The following is a 6,000-nucleotide window of genomic DNA, read 5'->3' on the forward strand; positions in this document are numbered from 1 at the left end:
GCTCTTAATTAGTGACGATGGCAGAGAGAACTAAACGTTCAAAAGTGTGGTTACACTTCACCAGAGTCGATGCTGACAATGCTCGATGCCACAAGTGCAACAAGACTTTTGCTTGTAAGGGCGGAAACACAAGCAATCTGTCCAAACATCTATCGAAAGTGCATCATGTACAGGCAGAGAAATGCACAGTTTTCGACTGCCTAGCTCGTAGTTCATCTCTCGTTGCCCGATCTACGTTAGGTACGTATTCTAGTATGAAGGTAAAATTGTGCCTAAATGATTTGCATGCACAGAGTAAGATTTGTGAATGCGTAAATAAAATTGCCAGCATAAAAATAAATTGCATTCACACAGAACGTTTTGTAAAGGTGTAAATCAAGTTGTAAGCATAAGAAACTAATTTTAACAATCCTTTAATGCTTTGCATAAGTGTAATTCATGTGTTGTGAATCTGTCATTTCGTATTAACACAAAGAAAATTTGGTGTGTATTCTTCTGACTTCCTTTTTTTTCGCACTTACACTTTTGGCACTGTTTTTGCACCTAAACATGGCCAAAAACATTGCAAACCTGCAATCTGTGATATGCAAGCAAAGAAAGGGTGTCATGAACAGCAAAACGGATTGATCATGTAGAATCAGTCTGTATGTGTAAATAAACTACTGCAAACAGTAAATGACTTGGGTTTGTGGCAAAATTAATCTTATATATACTGTTCCATCTTCCCTTTGTTGCGCTCACACTTTTGGCACAAATTTCTCACTGAAAAGAGTTCTGCAAGCGTGAGGGGGAAGGCGGTTCTACCTGCTTCTAGTAACCAATCAAATGAGGTTTTCCTTGACCAGTTTACTCTGACCTGATTGGTTTAATAACATGACAGACAGGGAGTCACATGACGCCATACGAGGTTCGGATGTGTGAATGGCGAGCTCTGCGCACTTTGCTAGTTTTAACACTATTAATGACATAAACCAGTGAGATTCGATACACTCTGTTCCATAACTGTTCTAGGAGGACAATAAATCAAATAATTCAAAATCCTGAAAAAAATCCTGGAGACATTAAAAGAGATTTATGTGCTCAAGCTGACACCCCCGAGAAAGCCCCGAGCCAGGGAGTCGATTTGGTCGGAGAAATGAGGGAAATTCGGCGAGAATTGTTAAACATGTCGACAATGCTGACGAAGGTCATGCTGACTTGGAGGATCTTGCTGTAATATGTCGATCGATCACTGCCATGGAGACGAAATTCTCTGAGGTGGTTACAAGAGTGGGGGATGTCGAGAAACAGATCGATTATCTGGAGTCATCGGAGAGGGAATAATCTACTAATCCGCTAGCGACCAAGGTGGATTTGGAGCGTGTCTGGGAGAAGTTGGAGGACATGGAGAACCGCAGCCGGTGGAATAACGTCTGAATCGTCGGAATTCCTGAGGCTGAAGAGGTTCAGGATATGGTGAAATTCCTTGATGGGCTCTTTCCGAATTTGCTTGACATAACAGGCCATAAGCTGGAAATCGAGCAAACTCACAGGGTTCCTGCTTGGCGATCCGCTGAGGGAGACAGGCCCCGATCAATTCTGCCCAAATTTCTGAGATCATCCGATAAAGATCTTGTGTTATGTGAGGCGAGGAGTAAACGAAGGCTTTTTTTGAAGACCCACTGCATTTTCTTGTTCCCAGACTTTGCGAATTCGACAAGAGAGAAACGTGATCGATTCAAGGAATGCAAGAAACACATCAACGGAAGGTCGCTTTTGTACTGATATTCCCATCCAAATTGAGAATAGATCCTAAGGATGGCCGTAAAACATTCACATGCCCACAGCAAGCAATGTCCTTCATAAAGTCAATGAAGGGAGTAGGTTATTTTGTGGTACTCACATTGCAGCCAAGTGGACTGACTGAATATTCACTTGACTGTTCGAGGAAACTAAGCGCCTTTTTTGTTTCTTTTTGTGCTGGTTCTGCCTAGTGGTTGGAGTTTGTTTTGTGGAGTAACACTCCTTCGGGACAGTTTTGTGGATGAATCTGCACGCTCTGTGTGCTTATGCCTCCTATTGGCTGAAGTTTGTTTTATAGTTTATCTTTTGTTGTGTAATTCTGTCTCATAAAATTTGTATAGAAACACCGGACTTGAGCAATCTGACAGCAAAGTTGTCGCAGGGGCTCTCGTTGACATACATGGACTGTACGACTGTTAAGTTTAGAGGGATGGATGCCAGTTGGCGCTGTCGTGTGCGGGGTTAATGCGCACGCTTTTGTTTTTTCTGTTTGTTTGTTTGGTTCTTGGGGAAGTTCGGGGTTTGATTGTTGCACTAATGTTGGAATGTGCTCTTTATAATTTTGTTTTTGACACACATTCTATTTTTTCTCATGTCAAAATGTCAAATGTTAATATGAGTGGATTATCCCTCTCCACGTGGAATGTGAATTGGTTAGGGCATCCCATAAAAAGAAGGAAGGTTATTTCTCTTCTTAAACGTAAGAAATATGATATAGTGTTTCTTCAAGAAATGCATTTTTTCCCATAGGAAGCTGAAAAATTTGGGAAGATATGAGGTGGACATGTTTTCTTTTGTGCTGGCTCAAGTAAGAGCAGGGGAGTCATTACACTGATAAGTAAGCATCTACAATTCAAATGTCTCAAACAGATTAAAGATAAATTAGGAAGAGTCATTATAGTTTTAGCATAAATTCAGGGGCAAAGTCTTATTTTGGCTAATATTTACGCACCTAACATTGACGATCAGGTCTTTTTTATAGATCTTGAAGGGATGTTGCAAGTCGCTGGCACCCCTCATGATATAATATTGGGAGGAGACCTTAATATTTTGATGGACTCATTCCTTGATCATAGTGAAGTGTTGGGCCTCATGTATTCAGATAGAAGACAAAGGCAGGCCTAACACAGTCGTAAAAACCTAACTCAAGCCCCCACATTCCAAGTCGTAAATTATGCTGATAAAAATCACGCCAAAATCAAACAAAGGGAGTCCAAAACAGACTACAAATCCCATAAAGCCTTGCTCACTAAAGGATCGAACTCTCAACTCCTATTGGATGAGGCACACAACAGAGCGTCCCTCAAACATGACATCATCAGGCGTTGAAATACCTCTGAAATGCTTCCAGGTTTGCTTCCAGCAACTTTGTTCACCGAATATAGACGTAGTTTATCGCTGCTTTCAGGTGCAACCTCGTGGCACAAGGAAGTAACGTCCGACTTGAAACTGTGGCCATACAATCTCCATCTCGCTGGACGAGTTGAGATTACTCTGTGTTCAACCGGATCCGAAGGAGACCGCCGAGCAATTCGCATCTTCATCCGTTTGCCTACAGATGTGAAGAGATTAAAGATTTCTCTTCCATCTTCAATCAAGTCGACATTTCTGAGTTCTCCGCCAGCCTGCCAAGAATCAACAGCCGTACCGCCCGCCGACAGAGCGAGGAAACGGCTCCCGTCATCACCCGAGCCTCAAGGAACTGGGTCAGAGTTAAAGGACGGAGTAAAACACATTCTACCTGTGTCCTCATGCGATTTAAGTAAGAGGTTTACGTCTGGGCAGAGATAGAATATTATAGTGTGTTATTCTTGTGTTTCAAGGTTTTTTTTTGCTTGTACAGTTTACGGACCGCCATGTCCGCTCATTATTAATACTCAGGGTATTAATTATCACAAATTTGTTTTGCTGTATTGTGGTCCAACCAAATTGGACTGTTGTGCAATTTCGCCATCGCGGGTGAGACAAGTAAACTGAGTTCATCCATTAAAGAGTCAAAGTACGCGGGACTGTTTACGAGCCGTCCACCGCGTCTCTGAGCGATGAACTAACAGCTGCTTTCTCTCCCACGATCGCGAAATCGGCTTTAGGGCTGTCACTTCTCTCTCTCTCGTACTAACCACACACACACACGCACCCACGCGACCCCTCACAAACATTCTGGCACACATTTTTGGCTCATAGATAGCTTAAATGCTAAAGCCCAGCTTTGTCCCTAAGCTATCGTACAAGCGGATACACGCGGGAACTGGTAGACGCCATTAACTGGTTTCTCTCCGCCCCCATTCGCGGTCATATTCCCTGGCTGGAAGTCTCGCGTGACATACTCTCCACGAGAGTCACGTCCGCCATTTTGTGCGCGTCCCTCCTTACACACACTGTCACACACACACACCCTATGTGTTATAGAATTATTTTTATTTCCATATCTAACCATATCACTGTTTAGTTTGTAGTTGTAAGTCGGAAGTTAATTGACTGCATTGTATTAATTAATTGATATTACTGCATAAATAAACTTTGTTTATATTACAAAGAGAAGTGTTTTGGTTTGTTTTGCATACACCTGTGTCATGCTGACGGGATGTCAGTGCTCGGATTCAAACCTTTATTCATTGTTTCTTTTCCCGAAAATCGATATTCTTCGGATGTCGATTTTCCTAAGAAAACAATCTAATATTGAGACTGTTTTACTATCTGGTTATTAGTCCCTGATTTCAGGGTGGTGCCCCGTCAATGTTAATCCTTATTAATATTCTATTGATTTTTGATAATTGATAATTATCTTTGATGATTGTTGAATTTGAAGGATCAATAAGCTAGTGTTAATTTTAATTAATGTTTCATCGATGTTAACAGTTAACGATTATCTTTGATAATTGTTGATTTAAAGGATTAAAAAAAGCTAACATTGATTCTCATCAATGTTCTATTGATTTTAATAATTAATAATTATCTTTGATAATTATTAATTATTGCTAATAACCAAACTTGCTCCTAAACGTAGCACACTACATTTACTGGAGCCCCATATGAGGTTTTAATGAGTTAGATTCAATTAATTAATTTAAATATTAATTAATAACTAAAGAAATAATTATTAATTATTTCTGATAGTAACACTGATCTAAACAACCAGTAAAGCCCTACAGAAGCAAAAGTGTGCAAGCCCCCTAGAGCAATATTGATGCTTCACAGGATGTGTAAAAATCCTGGTCTTACAGATATTTGGAGACTTTTGAACCCATATGGTAGGGACTATACATTTTTTTCATCAGTCTATAAGATTTACAGAGACCCAATTGTGCTGAGAGGATGAGAGAAAAAGATAAATTTTTGATAAATTAGTCCTTTGAGATCCACACACTTTCACCAATAGAAACACTCAAAAACACAAACAACTCACCAGTCGCAAGTCAAGGACTTCCTGCAGCATTAAGCAAATCTGTGAGGATGTTTTTCACTCCATGACAAACCTCTCCAGCTGGCTCAAGTACTGATCCATTTTTGACTGAAAGTGGGAAAAAAACCATAACCAATTCATAAGCTTCAAACGAGACATGGATATGTCAGCACACTATAATATACCATGCTGTTATTCTGCTGACAAACCTGGTATTCATGTCTGCCTGACACTATACTGCAAATACAGGGTCATGTTTAATCCACATAAACCCTCGTCTGATGGCTCACCTTTGCTGTCACAATGTCCAGTTCTTTGCCAACAGTGGTGAGCAGCATGCAGAGGCACTCTAGTGACTGCTCGTTGTTGTTGTCTCTGAGCAGGCTCCCCATGAATTCATGGATGTGAACTCTCTCAGCACCTGCTGCTTGAAGGGCTCGCCAACAAACTTCATGTTGGCAATGGATCGTCTATGAGAATTCTTTCCCTTGTCCAGCTTGAACTTCATCCTCTCCTTTTCGTTAGCCTGAGACAGAGTTATGAATTTGATTAATTTGGTACAATTAATAAACAAACGATGTAAAGCACAGTTTGTCACATATTTAGTACATCTGCAAAGAAAGATAATGTAAAGTTACTTAGAGTACTGAAGCACTTACTGATGAAGCTTCCTCGATCTCTTGCTGCTTCATAGCAGAGGTGTTGTCTTCCAACTTATCCTTCAGAAACTCTTTCCAACACCTTTGCAGAATCTCTTACTGGAACCTGACATTTAATTTTGGCTGGTACCTCAAGGGCAGGGTTGGGGAGTAATG

The sequence above is a fragment of the Myxocyprinus asiaticus genome, chromosome 38, assembly GCF_019703515.2.
Source record: "Myxocyprinus asiaticus isolate MX2 ecotype Aquarium Trade chromosome 38, UBuf_Myxa_2, whole genome shotgun sequence".
Lineage (NCBI taxonomy): Eukaryota > Metazoa > Chordata > Actinopteri > Cypriniformes > Catostomidae > Myxocyprinus > Myxocyprinus asiaticus.